At 24.5% G+C, this 24,630-nt stretch overlaps 1 protein-coding gene across 2 annotated transcripts in view; it reads right to left on the bottom strand.

The window, feature by feature from the left end:
- The window catches only part of LOC113548206 (connectin-like), a 220,300-nt gene extending 196,757 nt beyond the window's left edge, over positions 1-23,543 (bottom strand). For both annotated transcript variants that reach the window (XM_026948961.1, XM_026948960.1), the window contains exons 1-2: positions 23,252-23,543; positions 2,121-2,196 (exon numbers count right to left, since the gene is read on the bottom strand). The gene's annotated coding sequence lies outside the window, so the exon portion shown is untranslated. The remainder of the gene's footprint in view (positions 1-2,120; positions 2,197-23,251) is intronic.
- Between the last annotated feature and the right edge of the window lie 1,087 nt (positions 23,544-24,630).

Here is a 24,630-nt window from a genome sequence, read left to right as displayed (position 1 = left end):
TTTAATATTACTTAACCACGCGCGTTACGCTAAATGTTAGCATTAGGCAACCAAATTTAACACTGATGCATCGTGTACTCGCGACGAAGAGCACAGGACAGCTATATATAAATATTTATATTAATGAAAACAAAGTAAACGTCACAAAATTGATCGTATAAAAAAATATTAACAATAGATAATAGATAATTTATAAAAAAATATGATATTTAAACATCGATAAGGTTTTATGTTTTGTATAATTTGTAGTTTTATATGACCCAATTTCGTACGTATAAATCCTTAAATTTCACAACAATCGATTTACACTGCTACTAAAATTAATAATGCTCGCATATATATATAGTAGACACAATATTACGATCGAACTAATACTGTATAATATTATTCTAAGTAACCAATATGCAATTAAAATTAAATTTCAGAAGAGAACTTTGACTTGCGTAAAAGACAAAATAACCGCAATAACAACTAGGTATTGTATTATAGTCGCAGGTATAGACTATGTATAAAAATTGATTTTTGTACAAAGATTTCGTGTTAAATGTACATTTAAAACAGTTGCATGTCATTTAACCTAATATAATCTATTCTACAAACCATTTATAATTTGATATAAAAACCATATAACACACATATTTTCAAACTATTATGAGGTAGATATTAGAATTATTCATAGTAGACAAAAAGAAAACACACTAAAATGATACAAAAATATGATTAGTTTTTTTTTAAAATATTATCCAATTACTTGATACGTATCAAATATTTCGAAATTAAATTATAAAATCGTTTCAATAATTTATAATCATAAATTTCATTTTTCTATCTGATTTAATTATGTATATTATATGAATTATAATTTATATAATACTATCATTTTATTGAATACCAAGCTCGTAAATGATTCCAAAAGTACATATACATACATGCATATATGTCACATGATATTATTTTGCACTATTATAAAAAACAAATTTTATATACCAAAACATTTGAGTATCGATAAACGAAGACAAAAATAAATTTTATATTTATTAAATACATCTAATAAACAATATTTTCATTGTGTATAAATATATATGTATATTCTAATAAATTTGCGATAAATTACTACGATGTTTATTTAAGCTATCGTTGCTATGATTAAAGTTTAATATTAAGGAAGGTTAAAATTTGCCAAAGATTATGTATTCTATTCACCCTGAATAAAAAAAATCGAATTCATTTTTTAAAGTCAGCTCAAAATATTATGGGTATGGGTATGGACATATTATGGTCTTGCATTTTATAGAATATTTTAACTTAAAATTATATATATTAACAAAAGAACATGCATTTTGAATGATTACCTTTAAAAAATACAGAATCTGATAATAAAAACAGATTAATGGAAAATGTTTAAAATAAATTGAAAGTTCACAGTGAATAAGAGATAATATTTTTCAACAGTTTAATAAATATTGTGGAGTAGCTAGGTAGTGGGTACTACTAAATCGATCATTTTAATGGTCGAGGATGTATAGAAAACAAATTGCCTGCAGAAACAAATATTTTAAGTTTGTAGTTTCAGAGTTTCTTGGTAATGTAAAATCTTGCCCTTTGTATTTTGTACGCAGATGCATAAGTCGTAAAAAATTTACAATAGTCATCAATAAAATCTCCAATTCTATATTCATTTGCTACCTCATAAACCATATCTCATGATAAATTACTGAGAACAATAAAATTAACAATGAGGTCTCAATATTTTCACGACCAATTTGTTATAAAATATATTAAGCATGCATCATTTTTTCGTTATACTTCCTGTAACGACATAATATAAAATTCAATGACACAAGTTTGATAGAAACATTATACAGTTTATTTATTCTGTAATGCTAAACGAAGCTATTGATTTCAGAGCAATGTTTTTTTTTTTTTTTATAAATAAGCACTTTTAAGATACTAAAATGTTATGTGACAGTAGATTTGAAATTTAGTGAATAACTCAAAATGCTCATACGATTTTTATTGTCTACCTACGTAAATGACGTATAGAACTAATAAATGTATGTAAATGTGCTTATTCCCGATTATGACATTAAATTATAATTAATTAAATAGAACACACTCACCCAGACGATAAACTTTAGGCGATTTCAGCTCCGATTTAATTTTCTTCTTCCCTTCACGAAAATACAATACAAATATCTGAAATTATAAAATATACATGTAATATATTATGAAAACAAATTACCTAAATATTATTACTATAATATTATTTTATATTACATTATATATTATAAATTTGAATAAAGAAATATGTTGTACGCATGGATAAGTTTAAGCGAGTATATGTATGCCTAAGAATATTAATATACATGTTTTTATATAATTCGAAATATTTATTATAAAAAAAAAATTCTATTGTAGGTATTTTATCACATAAACATAAATAATATTATATTTTAAAGAAAATTTACATGACAAATTAATTTTAAATTTTTTTAATTAATTTTTAAACATGATTAAAGCTGCAGCATACATTTAAAATACTTTACAGGCATATGTAAAATAATATGGTAAAAATATTCGACAGTATGTAATATGTATAGAGATTATAACAATGAATAATTTATTATTCAATTTATTGATAAACTTCAAAAATTAAAACACTCTACAGTCGGATATATATTTTACTGTTTGTTTCGAATTGAACAATAAACTGAATGAATTTTCACTTTGGAAAAAGGTGGTTTTTAAACAATTAATGATTTTATGTCAAACTACCAAACATTTCACCTTTACTTTTCTACAGTATTTAATGATTTTTCCTTGAACTATTAGTAATTTTTACTAACCCGAAAAATACTATCCATGTTAAATTTTTAATTGATGGACATGCTGTATGAAACTTTTCGAGCATTTTCCTACTTCAAAAACTTTTAGCCCCTCAAAAAAAAAACACACATAATTATCAAACAACTAACTTCCTTGCTTCTGTTTAAAATCTAAAATATATATGCGAATAAACTTCAAAACAAATTGTTTCCTGAGTACTGATAATGAGTAAGGTTAAACTACATACCTACTATAACCGCACATGAATCATATTCGATTGTATTTAATTTTATAAAAAAAAAAAATACAATACAATACAATACACACCCCAATATTAAATGCATACATCTTTAAATATAAATATATTTATTTAAAGCCAAATAAAAATTTAAAAATTTAATACATCTATCAAATAAGAAAACATAACTTTTCATTACTAATTAAATGATAGTAAATTTAAATTCAATGAAATATCAAACATCTAAATATAATGTCCTTCGAGTGCCATGATAATATACTACGTGTAATCAGTTTACACTAACCTAAAATTTCTAATAAAATACAAATATTAAATCACATAAATGAATATTTTAAAATTTGAAAGCCAATGCAAATATAATTTACAGTGAATAAATGAAAATGGCGAAGTACAATATTTTATTAGAAAATCTTTGGGAATATCGAAGTAAAAAAAACGGTATACGCAATAATAAGTGTAATGTAATGTAATAGATTCACATCATAATCTATACGATAGCCGGTAAAATATGATCGACACTAATAAAAACAAAAAATAAAGCGTAAAACGAATGTGGTTATGATGGTCTACGTAAAAGCGTGGAAGGACTTCAGGAGTCAAGGGGATTTGGGATTTGTCTTTTGGGTCCTTTGACTCATTTTTCTGCTTTTTCATGTTTATTATTGAATATACAATTTGTAAACATAACCTTTTTTAACACATAGCGAAAGTTAGCAAATTGCTCCATTTTATCTAAAAAAAAGTTGTATTATTTCAATCTTAAAGTCATAGTGAATAAATTAAAATTAATAATTGTGATAAGTTTGTAATAATATGTTATATTGTTTATTATTTCTCCATCATAATATAATATAAATAACAATGTGTATTTTAAAATTGGATTTTGCTCTTTTTTCTTCAATATTGTAAACTATTACTTTCACCATTTTAGTTTTAGCTCTATTTATTTCGTGCTATCATTATTTTTGCTTTTTGGAAATATATCCGTTAATATGATTTTACACTCTTATGGTAATAAATAGCTAAAAACTAATAAAATTATTTTAAAAACTTCGTTGTACACGGAAAATAGTAATAAACGTCATCGTAAATAGCTAAAATTTTCAAATTCCTATGATTTGTTTTTTCTAATTTCAACAAAAATACTACAATTGTTATTTATCATTTAAATATCAAATTCGTCAAAATTAAAACTATAAATGAATTTTCATAATTTTTTTTATATATATTCAGAATTCTGTAAGAACAACTTTTTATGAACAACAATTGTTAAAGCCTTAATTATTAAAATTGAATATTTGATTAATTACTAAATACCAAATAATATTGTGTAAACATTTTTGGATTTTGACGAATTTTAATAATTTTAAATCATTGATTTTTTTAAATTTTTTAATTACAATAAAAAAAACTTTTAAAGAACCAGAAAAATATTAATTATCTGTAATTAACTCAAAAAGTGCCAAAATATTTTGAAATTATGTCATGTCTAGAAAATGCTAATGATATATTTGATGAATATTTCAAGTTTCAATAGTTATTCCATTTAGAATTCAAACATAAAATAAAACCAATTCTATCTAAATCTAATAAATCGTAAGTTTTTCCGTTCTTCCATATTTTATTTTTAGTTTACCAATTAGGCACATTTATAAATTGTGTATGCTTAGGTATTTAGATCTAAGTTTAGAGAATAATGGATAATTATTTAATAAAACAAAAACTAACTTTTAACACAGTATTTTTTTTTTATTGTGTAATCTTTTGATTATTATAAAAGTTTTTGAAAGGCGTATAAAGACAACTTAGCCAGTAACTGTACCATCCTGTTACCATTAAGAGTTTTTTTCATTCCATACCTTCCGGATATCCTAGTATCAGAGTATAAAAATAAAACAGTGGTTAAATTATACTATAATTCCATTAACAGGACAAAATTCAATCCAGTGCTGTACAATAAAAATGTTTCATATATCTAAAATTAAAACAATCATTCACTACTAAAAAAATCTGTATATACCTTTAGTTGAAATATAAATGTAAAAAAATACAAGGGTAAAATTATATTTAGTTCAACTTTAAAAACTTAAGATTTAAAGTGTAAAAGTTTTTATTTATTATATACGATTTTGCCTTAGACATTCATATTATCTATAGACAAATATTATAATTAAACGGGGGTGTTTAACAATGAACATTTTTATAATATAACACAAAAAAATAATATATACACTTGTTTTTCATTATAATATAATATTGTGTTAGACAATATTAATTTGTGTTGAATAATTTCATGCCTATCTACTTATTATTATTTTAAATGTTAAGTTTATTTTATTATTCAACATTGTTTAACTATTAGAAACTATGAAAAAAGGATAACATAAATTGCAATGTATTATAGTGTTATGTCCACACATGCTAATTATAAGTAATAAAGTAACTTTTAGAAAATTAGGTAAAAAATTAAGTAGATTTACCATGCACATAACATTTGTTGATTAAATATAATTCATCTAATACTAGTTAAAAATTTGAAAAACAGTTTAAGAATAAAAAATATTTTAACATTACATAATATAGTAACAGATTTCGTTTACATGAAACGCGATGAATTTAATAAAGTTGTGCCAAATGTGATAACTATATTTTGATGTAATACAATATTACGTTTTGAACTTAACTCCGAATAATTATTATTTAAATTATTAAAAAACAAAATAAATTAATTACTGTTTCATATCTCAACAGTATTTTATTTTCTTGTTTATCTATACCTATTATTATTATTATTATTATACAAAGAAAGTTCTAAATATTGAATATCATGTTTAGTTCCTTGTATCTACCAATTTTATAAATAATTTGCGTTTTCTTTGAATATTTTAATAACAATTAATAATGATGATGTTGTAAAGGCGTTTTATACCATTACAGTATTTATATTTTACTATTATATACTAAACCTAACCTAACCTAGACGGTCAAATACATGTGTCATCCTACATTAATTTTGTATTATCACCAAGTCCTACTATATTTCGATTACTTGACGAAATATTTAATAATTATAATACTATAATTGTTCAGCCATATAAAATATGGCTACATATTCGTGTGCCGAAGTAACCTTGTTACATCGCTTGCTTCGTGTATTGTTTTACTAAGTTACCGATACAATATATCATTTTAACATTTTATTTCAATAATTATATATAAATTATACTCGACATAGCTGTATAACTAAGTGTCTTGTCTAATATTATTAACATCTAAATCCTTTGATATTTCTTCGTTTGGTATACATATATCACTGCTAATACACCGTAACAGAGATAGAGAACATTTAAATTATTATCTACCATGTAACAATGTTGACAATATTAATAATGTCAATATATTTTTTAAATTATATAATTCTAATGCAATATAACTTAACCATGTTTAAATGAATTCAAACCACAAACACGGAAATAAACAATGCGAATAATATTTGTCAACTATACTTATCGAGCAATGAACGTAGCTTAAGCGCCTTTGAGTAGTATTACTAGTATTTAGTGAGTGGAATCCAAAAATTCACAGTAATCGTGTTAAAAATATTGTTCACTAATATTTTGTAATATTTTAATTTTCTTGCAGGCACACTAGAAAGAAATGTGGATAAAAAAATATGTCATTGACAATGACAATTTTTAAATCATATCCGCGATAAAAATAATTCTTCTTTATATAAAATATCTAGTAAGATTTTAAGTGTAATTTCTAACTTGTTTTGCAATCATTCATTTTTGTGTTTTTTACATTTGGATAACTTATTAAGTTAGCATAATAATTACACATTTATAATAGATATGATATTACAGAGAAAATAAATAAACCAATACTTTTTTATGGACACAGATACATAAAAGATACGGCTGGAATTAATTGATTATCACTCGTCTATAATAGTATAGTTTCGCTCACTGCCAGCGTTTTATTATTATTAGTAAACATTTATAACCAATGATTAATAACAGTGCATTTAGAAAACTGATTGAATGTAGTTTGACAAAGTGTTTTATAAATCTTATTTTCAAATGTATAAAAAGCACATAAAATAAGTTACGATTACTGACAATACCAAATAATTTGGAAAATTGTATTGAATACAATATGTCAATATATTACATTAAGCCATGATTCTTGAACATGGTACGAAAAATAACCATATATTAAAATGTCAAACCTTAAACGGTTTCAACTCAAAGTTATACGATTTTTTTTTTAATTAATTATATAAATATGATGAATATTAATAGAATCAAAGTTTATGAATAATTCTACTTATTTACAAAATGTATAATGCTGATTAAAAATAAATGTCGCCTTTCATAAAATAAATTATTAAAAATGTTAAACGATTGCATTTATTTTTGTAAACCTTATAGTAGTTAAAACTGTAATACGAATAAAAAATAAAATTATAAAACTAGAAACTCAATTTTAGATATTGGAAGTCTAAACACATAAAAATAAAGTAAACCATTATTTTTTTTTGTTCTTGCAAATTCTTTATCCTTGCGTAACTGTCACGATCTAAGAATTAACTGCAGTAATCATTTAATGTATATCCGCCACTGAGAGATGTGAAAACGTGGAAAAATGTCTTTTTATCATTAAACTTTTGGCACGTGAATGCGTTTAAGCAATCATTTTAATACAACTGAGGTCGCCAATTCTATACCTGTTATTCCAGTTTTTAATGTTTAATAATACTTGAAAATAAAATGTTGGCATTTCTTATGAGTATACAAATTACAATCTACATATTTACATACATGTAATAGTAAAGACTAGAAAAGTTGCTCTGTTGGGTAATAACTAATAGGTTTCAACTTTACCGCGTAATTGTATAAGTCACTATAATGGATGAGTTAAATTTGAATTCAATGATAAATCATTAAATATGACAAATGATTCTGACCGGAAATGGTGTGTTAACCTCTATTTCTAGCGATATTTTATAGTTTATTTATTTTAAACTGTAAGTACATTTTTCAAAATCACGTCAACATTTTAACTTCAAGTACTTATAAACAAAGTATATTTACTATATATCTTTGATATTTTTTAAATTCTGTAACAACAACTTTTGAGGAACTTTGAATTAAAATTTAAATCTTTTTGACTTGGAAGAAAAATATTACCAACATAAGTAAATAAGAACTAAACAAATTAAAAAAAAAAAAAATGGAAATATTTATAAATAGAAAAAATAATATAAATACTTAATGAACATTTCAAGTAGCTATGGATATTCATTTTTAAATCACAGCAAAAAAATAATGAAAATGATTTAATAAAGTACCTACTACTAATATGTATTACATAATACCATTTTATTATTTTATCATTCATACAGATGAGCTATTATAGTTATAAAGTTATCTACATTGTATGGTTCTAATACTATAAAAATCATTCGTGAAATAAAACAAACATGTCGAGTTAATCCAATCAAAAAATAACTTTAATGAATTAAAACAATATACCGTCGCAATAACAATGTTGTGATAAAAAATTAAATTTTGATATGAAAAATTGACTAGTAATTTATTTATTTCATATTAGATATTTTTAGTGATTTGAATTATATTATTTAATTTCAGCCACTAGCTAAAAACGTTTCAAATATGTTTTCACTGTAATTCAAAAAACATGCATTAGTTATTATTCACAAAAAGCAAAGATTATTCACATAAGACAACTTAGAGAAAATTTGTTTTAAATAATTATACCTACCTAACCTAAAAAATTACTAGGAAATCAGACGATACTCGATTATAAATGACGTAGTAGTTATAACGAACATTTTAAGTATACGAGTAAGGTAAAATATTCCAGTGCTAATTAATCAAGAATAACAACAAGAGAGGAAATAAGATTTATTCCGATAATAGGTGTAGCCTTGTGTCATAAATAGCGATGTTTGTAATTCTAAGACTTTTATCAGTAATTTTCAGATCCTTTGAAAAATTATTAAAACACTTAACATTAAGTATTTATTTGGAGAATCGAAAATGTTAGGTACGTACATATATTTTCTAGCTTCATTGTTAATAAAATGCCTTAGATACTTCTTATTCTCTTCAATCAATACTTCCAATACCGAGTAATAATAATTATCAAAAGGTCAATATTTTTTTTTTTTAATAATATATAAAAATACTATAGTATCTTATGAATATTAAATTTTGATTTACAAGATTACACTGATTATTTTTGATAGACACTAACACTGAAAAAAATGATATCTATAATTTGTAAAATCTAGGTAAATTATTACAATATATTATTACGTAGGTACCTATATAAAATAAATACAAAATTATTAATATTATTTATTCATACTTTAATTTGGCTTTGCGTCATAATCAAGAAAATTACGGCAATATTAGTAAAAGCACAATATTGCTATTTATTATTAAGTATTGTAAAAATTTATCAATCTCAAATAATCTTAAAATTGAAGTTTTAATTATTTTAAGAATCGTGAATTTACGGTTTTATCGGTTTAGCTGTATACATAATATATATATACTATATTATATTGATGGTAGTCATTAGAAACCTATTTTGAGTACCTACTGATCTCAAACAATTCAATAAATATCGTACAGTACATTTAAGTTTAAGTAAAAATTTCAAATAAATTTATTAAAACAGTTTTGGCATCTAATTTTAATATAGAATCAAAGTTTTTTGAATTCAGAGTATAATTTTTAAAGAAAATAAAAACTAAAATCTGCGAATTATGTAAAAACGCACGAATAGAAAATACTGCGCCACTTGTAAATGGCTAATAAAAATCTCCAATGTTATAAGTATTTGTAACGAATGGTTTTAATATAAAACTTGAACGCAGCATTTTTTCGAATTATGTACCTACTTTAAAGTTTTGCATTTAGTTAAATAAATAAACAAAGACCACACATATTTCTGAATCTAATATAAAATATATTTTAAACTGTTTGCTACGGCGCGAAACAATTTTTTGTAGTTTATGTAATTGGGTAAGCAGTAACGTAGCATACGCGTTAATTATAATATTAAATGTTAATACATAAAAATTAAAAATCAAGACGAATAATATTCTGTTTGTTATAATATATTAGATGTCGACGACACCATGTCGAGTGTATCTCGTCATTGAGATAAATTCGTTAAACTTGAACTCTGAATGAAAATATTTGTGAGTGAAGACGGTCTGTCAACCTACATAGTATTTTCTAAAGATATTGCATTACTTTTTTATTTATAATGATATCATTACAATTTATTTTTCTGAAAAATAAGTTAAACTAAATTTTTCTAAAAATACAAAAATATTAACAAATAGAGAAACTAATTTTTCATAGACCTAGAACGATCAAAAAATCAACTCTACCGTGATCCAAACCATATAATATATCCATACCTTCGTAGGCTCCACATGCACTATTATTGAATCACGTCTGACCAACTTGCGGAATATCACATGTGTAATACTATGTGTGCATTTTATTGGCCAATAAACGCATTGTTGATGCAAAGTATTTAATGTATTTTAAAGTAAAATAAATAATAATAAATACATGATTGTAGTTGATAGAATTAATATTACAGGTACACATTTCTATAACCTCCACAGTGAAAAAGAAAAAAAAAGTCAACAAAGATAAAATCAATATAATATGTATTGATACGATTTTTATTTATTTATTTTTTTATTAACAATATTTTATGATATTATTTATACCTTAACTTATTATATCACACTACTTGTACGAATACATTAAAATTATCTTCCGTTTATTTATTGATATCGTATCTATTGATAATATTCGGGACTTGAAAATTCAATATCACTCTCAAAGGATAAAATCTTTCTTTATGTATTTTCAAAAATTTCTTTTAAATCGCACAGAATCGCACAGCGTTGAAATTAATCGTTCCGGCAGTAAAAAGGAGAATGGTGCCGATCAGTTTATGTCAAGAAATAAATTTAAAGCACTTCTCTAAAGTAATATTTCATAAAGATGCTTTTTCTTATAACATACATTAATTACGATGGTTGAAAAAAATATCTATTGTTAATAATCATGTCAGCAACAATTATTCGTGTTAAATTTAGAAACATACTAATATAATATGATTTCAGAAATACAAATTAAGAAATTATGAAAGAGTACTGAACCAAGACAATTTTGGTAGATAATATATTAAATTATCCAAAACTTATGAATTTCAAGTCGACGTGAATAAATAATAATTATGGAGTTAATTTAAAATAAATTCAAATATTGTAAATTGGACGTATAATTACTGATTATTAACCAAATAAACCACTAAGAAGACTAACGACAAATGACAATGTGGGCTTGGTAAATTATGAAATTTAAATTTTATTTTTATTTATATTTACATTTATTCAAAACAATATAATTACTTATATTCAACTAATGTTAATTTAGATACATATATATTAAGCATACTAATATTAATTTAATTAATATTCAACCCAGTTGAAGTATTAATAAATAAATACAAAACACATAAAATATTCACATTAAATAAAATCAAATGCAACAGTCTATGGTTTATATAATAATTGATAACTTAAGATATTAAGTAACGAAATTAAATTAATTTTTAATCAATTTCCAAACCAATCTAAATATGTTACTTAAATTATTTAACAAATACATACCATTATCATTAAAACGATAGATTATGGAATCCATCACTAATTGCATATCCCAATTTCTCTATAAATACAAAACTTTAGTATGAATTATTATATATTTTATTTGATCACATTATTTTAAATATCCTTATGCATCCAATAATAATAAAATAACAATCTAAATTTCCTACATTTAAAGTTTTGATAAAAATAAGATTTAATTAATGATTTTACCTAGCATTAATTTGTTTAAATTTAACCAAAAATATAAGTTTAGTATTCATACATTTAACACATTGTAAAACTGTTAAACATTAATTTAAATATTTATGTTTTATTAATGTAGATTGCAAAACACATATATTAAAAACAAACCCACTGTATTAGCAATTCAGACTAACTTGTCTGTTTCTTTGACGTAAAAAAAATAAAATTCTTAAACGTTTATTTATGTTTTTATGATGAGACTAAACATAGTTTTAATTATAATTAAAATAATAAAAAACGCCCTCTCTATTATTTAAACTTAATATATATATATACTTCAAAAATGAAAAAAATATATGAACAATTTCTTTATAAAGCCATTAATGAAACCGATCAAACGAAAATATGAATCATGGTCTGTTGGCAAGAGTCAATTTCAGACCTCAGAACTCGTGTAGCGCTTTTCGGAAAAATGAAAGGGGTGGCGTCCGCGACAGATGTTCCCCTATGTGTGATTCGTAACGCGTGAAATTATTATTATTACTTTTTTCTTTTTTTTTGCAGGGCACCGTGCAATATTTTACAATAACACATTTTTTTTCAAACGAGTGTCACATAATATATTGTAAATCCGAGTTCTGGAGTATACAGATTTAAAATAACAGTGCACCAGGAAATGCGACTAACGGCGGGGAGAGTGGTAAACATGCTTGATTTATTACATATTTTTCAAAACAGTAAATTCCATTTCTAATTTGGGTTGGTTTCGTTGTCACAACACTGCCATTACGATATTATTATGACTATTAAAACGCGTTAACCACGAAGAGTCGGGAGATGACAACGATACAACATATCTACCGTAAAACACTGCATCGTATAACGAATACTATATATTATGACAATGCCTATTTAATTTGGGGCAAAAGTTTAACTCGCATCACTTTGTTACGCAATTTTAATCGTTTCATTCAGACATTTAAATTAAAACGAAAGACTAATAAATGTCATTTTATTAATTCTATAAAATCGCACATCGCTATATTGTAATACCTACAATAGTCAACGGAATTAAATGCTTACAGAAAATCGTCGTTTCTCGCCAGACGGAACTTTAAAGTATCATTATTCTAAAATATTATACATTTCTTCATCAATATTTCTCTATAACATTTAAATATTTAACAACAACAAAAATGGAAATTGTCGAACAAATCATTAGACATTGGCTTAAATTGAAAATAATGAAGGGGAACTATATAGCATATATACACGGGGCCGGATGTTTATAAATATTTTAATTCAAAATGTTTACATAAAATAGGTATATGCATATTTTTATTAAAAAAATGTGTAAACATATTTGACTCCGTCGGTAGAATACCGTCATAACTCAAAAGTTGGACGTATTTAGTCGAGGGTGCAGTTGGGTACCAGATTGTTTTATCTACATAACGCAAGAATGCCATAATCTATCTAGGCCAATCATAGACTGTGTAATAACATTGCAACGTTCTTCCAGTGTTAGATTTTAGCGTTTCGCTGAGATCAATACTGCCACATTTTAAAACGTCTCTGTGAGTAATCTATTATTTCCAGTTCCTTTGAAATAGCATTACTTTTAAAATGTAAGACTGTCGTCGTTATTCAATTTATGGCAGTTTCACGTAACGTTTTAACTTTTACGTGCCTGTATACGATTAACATTAAAATAGAATCATCGACAGCTAGAAATTTACTTCAGTCATTAATTTATATTATTTTGATTTAAGTGTTTCTATTTTTAATGTTGTTATTTAAAAAAAAATAATACTAGTTTTTATTTCAATGGCAGGAAAACGTTTTCAATAAAATGAAAACAAAATAGTTTTCATATTTTAAATATTGGTATATCGATCACAAAAAAAAAAAAATACAATGTATAATACATTAAACAGATTTATCCGTAGCCCTTTTAAATTTAAATGTGGTGGTCATATGTTTTTAGAATTAATTTAACGGTTGTTTAATGTCCCCTACTCAAAAATTAAGAAATACGAGTACTTATATTTTATGTTCTAACATATTATTGTAGAATAATTGATTTAGCGTTAATATTAATATACTTATATAATTTCAAAGTATCATGATAATAATGACTTTAAAATTCGAATTAAACACCAGATTTATTTTTAAAATAAATTTTTCTCAAAAATGTATTTATTAAATTATGTCACAGATTACATTTTAATTTGAAATATAAATATTTTAAATCAATTATAAAAATAAGGTATGGCAGGGTACATGTTAGAAAGAAACCCTCTTCTTGGGCGCAGTGTATCGCGAAAAAAAGGTTACAAAACTCGATTTTAAAAAATGACCTTTCTAAAGTAGTAAAAGCCAATCTGTTATAAATTTTCAATCTGTTTATAGTACCACATAATATTTTATTATAAACAAAAAAAAATTAGTGGATATGTATACAACTTCAAAAAAATACCTTAAAATAATTTTTGGAGAAAAAAAATCACACATAAAATAATAAAACTTTCTCATATCTCATGCTCACTTCTATAACCATAAAAGTCATAATCTAAACTTCAGTTAACCATGAAAATTAATTTAAAAAAAAAACACTATTGAAACTTTTATTATTAAGCTTAATATTACACGATAAGTTATATAAGCTATGTATCATAAAATTAGTTTTAAATAAATGATAATTTTTAATGATAAAAAAAATTGTTTTTAAATATTACAATATAATCAATAATCTTGGAGGATAGAAGGATATATAATGACTCATTATTAATGAGAAATGACAATTCACCTTTTCTTGTTGAGATTCATTTATAAATAATTATAAAGTCATTAATTTGTTCACACATATAACTGTTAAAAAATGTATTATAATATAATTTATTTGACTACAATATACATACTTATATTTTTAAAATTTAAAAATATTATATAAATTAAATAAATTGACCACATCATAAGCAGTAGGTTTAATAAATGTTTCATCACTGCTCAAATACAATTGAAAGGATACAAAACATAAATAAAAATGAGTGGTTAATCATAAGCTCGGTGTACTAAACAAAGTCGATCTATCTGGTTATTTAAATATATTTTTTAATTTAACACAAATATGACTTATAATCTCCTGCCTTTATTTTGCATAATTTTAACAACTGAGTCAGGTTTATCCGGTTATTTCTATAGAAGAAACAAAACTGAATGCTTTATTTCCCAAAAATTTGGTTTCGCTGGCCTTGTTTTTTTAATTTTGTTTATACGCAACATGTTGCGCTTTGTTCTTGTGCTTTATCCATATCGTGCAGCGTAAACTATACGAGTTATGCGAATCGCGGTGTATATAGATAATTGGAGTTTTAATAACTAATGGGCGTTAATTTTAATAATTTTTTTTTTTTAGCTTATTAGGTTTAATTATAAGTCATGGTTCGTGTTCCCTGTGGAATTCGGTAAAGCCAGCTGGCAGTGGTATAGGAAATTTTAAAATATTTTTACTAACGACATCCAATACAGTAAAGAAACAAATGTAAACGGTAAACGCTTTTTAAATAATTACAGCTCAAGTTACAACTACAATTTTTTTTCTCTTACAAAATAGGCCGAATATTATGTCTATGTTTTTTTAATTTTAATCATAGGTATTTACCAGTAGATAAAGAACACCCCCCCACCACCACCACAGTTTAACGCGTATTTGTTTGTATTAACCGTGCTGCATTTTACACATACAACAAAACCAATAATAATTATGAATAAACGTATACATAATAAGTGCATATAGACACTGTAGTATGGCTGTGTATAGTACAGAATCATAAGTACACTCAGATAGAGCTGGATTAAACGTGGCCCGAACAAAAGGGTATGATAACCTCAGAAAACCAAAACCATAACCACCGTTTTTGTTACAGTTAATCCTCTTAACGAAACATTCATTGTTACCGTGTATAATATAAAAATATCGGACCATTTTTCCGCATTAAAAGACCTCTAATACCGTTCCTGGTTTTGTAATAGGGCAATTTTTTTCACAATAATAGAATAGAATAAGACTCAAATTTATGCATTCAAAATCAACGATTATATTTTTTTTCCTGTTTCCAAACGATGGACGGTGACCGGCATTATGCCGTGGTTAATGTACCGTTAATAAGGGACACATGCACGACACTTTCGCGCATTTTAATGGCCCATGAACCCCAGCTGACTAACGGGGTCAAAAATGTTTGCAATTTGTCTCTGCAACTAGACGCATTGCAATGAATTGTTGCTTATTATTACATGCTAAGCCAGTCAGCCGTCTGGCGTTAGATGCACCCTTCACTACAATAACAATAACTATATTAGAATATAATAACTTCTTTTCATAATAAAAACACTCGTGTAATCGGTGAGAATCAAATATCTTTACCGTTCGGTTATTTATCGATTTCATAAAATATGTTTTATGAATAGAAATTAATTAGTTTCACGGTGCGGTCGCCTACGTCAATACTAAAAAATAATAGTACCACATATTGTTTATTTATAAATTATTTATTTTTAACGTGATATAATAATTTGAATTAAATGTGTAGGTATCGAATTATCAACCAACCAATTGTGACATATTTGGCTGGCCAACTAGTACATTTACCAATGTCTATATAATGTTTAGACTTATCTCAAATCGGTATACCTAATATTATTATTATATTATATTTGATTAACTTTAATATTTTGACTTCCATTGACTTCTTCACTGAAATTAACTTGATTATACTGCTTTTATAACTAATTATTAAAAAAAAAACATTATTAATACAAAAAAATCGGAATTAGAAATTAATTCGTAAGTTGGAGCTTACTGAACCAAAACATTAAGAAAACATATATTTTATACATTTATAATTAATTTTTAACTCTTCGTGTAACAATAAATTCAATATATTGAGATAAAATTAATTTTGACTCAAAGTCTAGAGGATATGAAATAAAATTAAATATTTTAGGTAAAAATAAATGTTTTAAATTTTAAAGAATAATAAAAATAATTGATAGTTTTAGGTGACAGATGGATAGATTTTAATAAATAAATATCAAGTCTTACGCACGCTTTTAAAGGATTATCGGTTGATGATAAAAACATGAGCAAAACTAAGATAACCAAAAACTTTTAATTTCAACTTTTGTTGTTAAATACGTATATTCTTATTTTTATGATGTATAGACTACTCAATTTCACTAATTTTCATTAATTACCTAATAGATTAGATTAGATTAGTATATAATTAACGTTATACAATTATAACGTCTTATTTTCATTGTAAACACTTCTCTTTCAACACGGGTCTCATTTGTTTAGGAAATATTAATACATCTGTATAAAAATATATGATATTTATAGTTAAATAAACTATAAAGTGTACATTATACATAATAAATATGTATTTATTCAAAATTTTAATAATGTGTATGATAAAATAATAATAAATAAAAATTATTATTTTTGAAAATTTCAATAGGAACATGCTTTTATATTAAAATTACTTTGGTTTAGAATGTTTAGATTTTCAATATTTAAAATCAGTACAATTTATACAAATCAAATTTAATACTATAATTTATAATAGTTTTCCCCTAATATTACATGTCGTCTGTCATTATAAAACTAAACAACATATTTTATTATATGTATAATAAATATAATACGACCATTAGGGTGTTCCGATTTTTAACAGTATACTTTGGGTGTCTAATGATGACGCATTCAAAAAAATATATCATAATATTTACCCCACTAAATCAAAAATATCGTATTATAATATTAACATATCCCATAGTCTATAACACTAACATAAATATGTATGTGAACCTTCTTAAAAATATGTGACGGACACTAGAGCTCGTAGTATTTAAAATTTGTATGTTTTAATATTACATAAATCAGAATTCGTATTAGGCTTATTTTTGGTTCCTTTAAAAAATAAATATTTTTCAACAAAATACGTTGATCAAATTATTTGTATTGAATACATCGTAACTGTTGCACCTTCTTGAAAATAAAATATGTAAATAAAAATTAAATTATTTTTTATGTTAGTATAATTTAAAAGTTAAATATTTACGGTGAGGAATAAATATATCACTTGAATACATTCGTAAATTTCAGAAATTTTATGTATAATATTAAAATTTCTAGAAAATGTATAATTACTATTATAACACATTATTATTATTATTATTATTATTATTTTTTGCAATACTAATTTTAAATGCATACAATTTTCACCGTATCATTTTATCGTAGGTATTCTTAAATAATCAATTATAGTTAATTGTGTGAATTAAAAAAAAATCACGTTTCGTGTAAAAGGATTTAAGATTTTATAAATGTAATATAAGTAATAACTATTAATAAGAAAATGTTAAAATGACGTGGTATGAGTTGTATACCATCAGCATGAAATTTCTAATTAACTTAGAAACATTGTAGCCATATCATAAAACCTTGCAGAATGCTTATTGACGGAAAGTAAAGAGAAAAAGAAACGGGTGCAAGAGAAAAAACACTTTAGGACTGGTAATCAAAGTTTTACTAGTATTTTGCGGCGTTACTGTGTATATATACTAGAGATGTCGAGGGCAAATTAATGGAAGAACCATTGCCGTGTGTTTTTCCCAGTGGATATTCACTGGGGCTAGAAAGAAATTAGGGAAGGGTAAAATAAAAGGGAGAGAAAGAGAGAGTAATATACGTAGTCTCTAGAGAAATAAAAATTCTGATCAAATATAAGTCGACCGCGGGTGTGCGTTCTCCTTTTGTATGTGAACTATAAGACCCCAATATGAAATGAGCATTAGGAGCCCTCCCGATAAATTGATACTTTCCAAATTGACGGAAAATTAGAACCACTCAATAGTTCATGTCAAAGAGCAGTTATATCATGTCAATATGGTAATGGCATTTTCATAATATTTTTAAGCTTAGTGCATAAAAGTAATACTAAAATAAGAAAAATATTTAAGAAATCAAATTAAAAATTTCCCATAGTTTAAAACTGTTTTATATACCGAGAAATATTTTAATATTAGTATTTATTTCTTTGTGTTAAGTTTATAAACATAAACAAAAGTAAAAATTATTCAAAGTATTGTATGTAAACAGAAAATAATCATATTAGATAAATAAATAATATATTATGTATATATAGTTAGCAAAACAAATTAATTAAAGATATTTGAAATAAATGTAAAACTTATTCGATTTCAAGGAATAAATAATATAGGTAGTTTGTATGTATATTAGTATTTACTATATAATATAAACTAATTAAACTTAAATTAGGTATTTTTTTATTATTATTATTTGCTCGAGTCATTATTAAAAACAAATTTAAAACTTTATTGTTTGGTAAGTAATAAAAATAATGCTCTGAATTAATATTTTATGGTCTGATTTTACGTTACTAATAATCAACCACAACAACTGTCAAGTTTATAGACAAAATTAATTATCCTTAAATAAAACACTAACTCTAATAATAAATAAACACAAGGAGAAAATTTCATCAGTAATGATGAGTATTTCGTAAAAAAAAAAAAAAAATGATAAATAAAATTGTTTAATAATCTGTTTTTCAATTATTGAATAATTAGCCGTTTTTCCATGTCTTAAACACTTTTTATGGTTGAAATTAGTTTATAAATGGTAATGTAAATAATAAATACTGATAATATATTCAAATTTAATCTATATGTTATAATATAAAATATAAATATATATTATACATATACAATTTCAAATTATCCGAATATTATGTAATGACGATAAATCAATTATTAAATAAATTTAATTTATTATTATTGTAATAAGTTTTTAAGATGTTAATATATTATTATTCATTTATATTTTAATACAGTAAATTTTTTCATTTTTTCATTTTTTACACAAATATATTATTACACAACTATTATCATAATAAATACATATATATATATATTAAAATATAAATACTCTTATGGATTTAGTAAACTTAACTAAACTCCAAGTTTTAAAAAATCAAAAGTTACAAGTCTACAACGTACTTGCTGATCCCCGCGGTCAAGCTAGGCAAAGTCTCCGTAAAGTGTAATTTTTATCACTGAAAACAGATTTTGAAGTTTTCATCGACAAACCCATTTTAAATTCCCCTAGAGTATATCTAAAAAGTTTTAAATAATACTTCTATGGCTAGTAAAAACAGCGAATGAAATAAAAAATTTAAAAATCTATACATATAATACAAAATCTACATAAGATTTATTGGTATTTGATTATGATAACTGTATTTAGGTTAAGAACGTAAAAATTATTTATTAATTTAAAATAATTTATAAATTGTTAAGATTTAATAAATTGTTAATTTTATCTTCAAAGGAAAATTGAATAAATAGTAATTCACAAATTATATTTAGCGTAATTACCGTTATGAATCAACACAATTATTTTTAAACTATAAATTTAACAAAACAATTTGACATACTAATTCTATTTTCAAAATTTACAGATAAACTTTTTATAATAAATACTTATGTTTTAAATGATAAATGCACAGACATAAAATAGGAGGTTAAAAGTCGTACTGCGTCACGTTTATAATTCATTAAAAACGGATTTCTGTCAATTTAATAATATTTTTACAATATATAGGTGTAGATTTTTTCTAAGTTTTTCCTCGCCCTTAGAAATACTGTTGAAAAATGTACATGTTCTTGCTTAAAGTAATATAAGTAATAATACAGTAATTCAAGTTCCTATAACCATTGATTAAGTGGTATAGTTGATCAATGCTATAACTACTAGAAAAATAGGAAATACCCATCGGCACTTTTTTTATTTAATGAAATATATCATGGTGGATACTAGAGTTTTGAATGTTAGTTTATTAATGGAGTCAATGTACAATATACTATCAAATAGGATATTCGCTATATTTCTTCAAATATGTCATTGAACCAATATAAAGATATATTATATACAGGTTTTGGGATGTATTGTGTACATACTATTCGCAAACATTTTACAATTTTCATTGAAATAACACATACAAATATATAGTGTTCTTCCCCGTACAATCACAATCAATTTAAAAGTTAACTAAAAATGATTACAATTAAAGGTCAAATTACTCATTTCTAATTCTCAATATCACAAATCATATATTTATGTCTGTTAACCTATATTTATATTGACTTTTAAACGTTTTAACTTTTAAAACTTATTTGTATCTTTTGCGTTTTTTCTCGTTAAATAAAAGGTTTTTAAAAATATATCCTAAAAACATCATCTTAAACTTTATGAATTTAATATAAATCAAAGTTGGTAAATATTTGTCAACAACAAATATATTTTTACTCACTCTATAGTCTATACATCTGTACAGATAAAATGATGTGTTTGTATGACGTGTTTATGCGGAAATCGTAGAACTTTGGGACTTAACTCTTACAAGAAAAGTTTCATGTTTCCCAAAGGTCAATGATAAATTTGCTCAACTCTATATTTTTTTTAACGCTCAGTCAATCAAAATATGTAATTCCACAAAGTCAAATTTTAAAATATTTTTTTATTTTGCATAAAAATATGTTCATATCATCCATATCAGTAAAGCATTAAATAACCTCACAAAATGGTACTGATAACTATTCAAATTTAAAATACTAGTAACATTATATTATACTTTTATAGTTTTATATAGTATAAAAATAATATAATAATAATAATAATATATATAATTCATATATTTAGTCATAAATGTAAATGTAATGTTCCTATTATATATATATATATATATATATATATATATATACACAAATAAACAACTAATAAATATAATATTCTTGTTTGTATAATTTGGTAGAACCTATAATAGCAGTTCTTTGTAGAATTAATTACATAACTTTTTAAGCAAATTAGTATAATTTACAAGTATAAACTAATTATATTTTTAGATTTTTAGGTGCCTGACAAAAAGTAAATAAGCACTTAACGGTTGGTTTTACCTATGATTGATTTCAAAAATCAAATCATTGGTAAGTTAATTAAATATTTGAAAAAACTATCATAAATTATAATTTATTGCATTTAAGTATAGAAAAAAATTATTTCTTTCATTTGTATTTTATTTATTATTATTAATATTACTTCTATTAAAATTTGTTTTTTTATACTATTAGTAAATACAATTAATAATTTGATCATAGAGAAAGAAAGAAATGACAAGAGGAACGCGATTAGTGAAATTATCAAGTGATATTATACTAAGAACCAGCTATTATGTACAAAAGTAATAATAATATAGTCTAGTCCAAGTTCAAGACTATATATAATATATATTTTTTTCTTTATAAATTAAGTGTGAATAATAATTAAGTTAATAGATCCTTAGACCATTTTCTTTTTAGTCAACGAATTATATCGGGAAGGTCTAGGAAGGATAAATTGGATATGAGAGGATTTAAATGATTAAATAATTTGCTAGGAATCGTTTATAGAGTTTAGATGCTTGATCAGGGATGGTCATTATGTTGAGGTCATTGTGAAGGGTTCTATTACTAACATACCAAAGGGCATTAGTTAGTGTTCTGAAGGATATTGATTGGAAGGATTAAATCATTTTTATACTTGAGTTTTTGGATATTCCCCAAAATTTGTATTTTAAATAAATAAAATTGAATTATTATTAAATTTTAATTGTACCTACATTATCAAAAATTATTAATCATAGTTTATTTTAATTATGTTAATAATAAATAAATAAAATCATAAAATTATGATTAAATTAATAAATAATTAAAATATCATAAGCATGAACTTTAATATATATACAAATTAAAAACCAATTAATAATTACTATAAAAACACATTCTAAATCGATTAATTAAAGGTACTTTCAAACAATGGTTTATAATCGAATATCAAATAACAATTGTCTAGTTTTACGTATATTCTCATAAACATATTTGATCAAAAATATGGGTCTTTTTATGCAATCATAGAGTAAGTGCCTTTATGACCTTGTGAGTAAATTCTACTGATTTTACTTTAAATTGATACGACGTAGCTTACAAAATATAAATTATAAAGAGGAACATGAAAGGTTTGTAACACGTTTCCAACAGCCATCGTGATATTAAACTTTTACGCGGCTCTTAAATAATCAAAATTACATTTTACAGGTTATGAGATGGTGTTTCTCTAAATTACTCACTTTAATGCGACAATTTTCGCGACAAACCGTCGTCGATCACCAAACGATTCGAATGATACAACGATTTAATCTATACAACAACAATGTTTACTAAACAATCGGCAAATAAAATCGTGACGTCAAGATGATTACAATAAACTGTTCAGGCGATATGATATCTCATTTATCCGTCGCGTGGTCACGGTAAATCGTGGGACGGCTGATAAATTCACGTAAATTATCCCGTCAGAAACAGCCGGGCACACGGTGCGCTCGACTTACGGATTAGAAATTAACAGCAACGTTCGGTGTCTGCGACAGCGCGGGAACTGATCGCAGACCTCGGGCAACACCGGCTATAACCTCGTGGTGTGGTCGGTCGAACGGCGGAGCAGAGCGAGCCACCGACCGAACTATAAACATTCGCGGCCCCATCCCTCCGCGCCGTTATACATCGGAAAACATAAATCGCAATGTTTATCTATATAGGTACGCACAACGTACACGTAGGTATTATTATTGTCAAAAGACGGAAATGCAATTGTTTTCATTCGTTTTTATTTAAATTCTGACCGACCGTGGATTTCCCGGTCGGCTGGTACAGTGAAAAGTTCTGAAAATGCAATAGAAGTTAGTCGTCTCGCTCCCAAAACAATTTTCTTATCCTTAATTTTAGAAAAAATTTAACTCGATAGAATATATATATTTTTATTTTTATTTTTATCATTGTAATTAAATCCAAATTTTTATATGTTTTAAAAATGTGATGGGTTAGTTATTGATTTTACAATGAAGAGTTGTTGTTACACAATAAATACCTGATCGAAAAAATGCTTCAATTTTCCACATTGAGGGTGGTTTGGGATAACAAATCTGATCTAGTTTGTACTTTAAGATAATTAAAATTAACAATTTATAGTACTTAAATTTCAAAATAATCGGGAAATTCAAACAACAAATTATGAAAAAATAAAGATTTTTACAGAAAGCCAGATTTCAATAAAATTAATTTTTTTTTTTTGTATAATTCAAAAACTAATAACCGTAGTTATTTCAAGTTTTCACTAAATATGATTATTTTCAAAATATTTCAACTATTTTTAAGCTTACAGATATTTGAAATCCGTTTTTTTTTAAATGTCCAGGCCGCCAGAAGGCTGAAATAAATTTACCGACTAAAAAAAAAATTCGTTTCGACCGTTAAAATTTGCCGCTCTAGGCTTTAGCGCCTTAAATAAAAATTAAATTAAAAATAAAATTAATTAATAAACTGTGCATCTTCGTATACGTTCAAATGATACTCAATTTATACATCTATGTTTAATGTCGTGTTTGCGTTTTAGTATTTTTTTGAAATATTGAAAATTAACTGAATTTAGTTTTCGTCTTATACCACCACC

Source organism: Rhopalosiphum maidis, chromosome 1 (genome assembly GCF_003676215.2).
Source record: "Rhopalosiphum maidis isolate BTI-1 chromosome 1, ASM367621v3, whole genome shotgun sequence".
Lineage (NCBI taxonomy): Eukaryota > Metazoa > Arthropoda > Insecta > Hemiptera > Aphididae > Rhopalosiphum > Rhopalosiphum maidis.
Note: the sequence above shows the minus strand (reverse complement) of the source record. Positions and strands in the feature narration are given on the sequence as shown.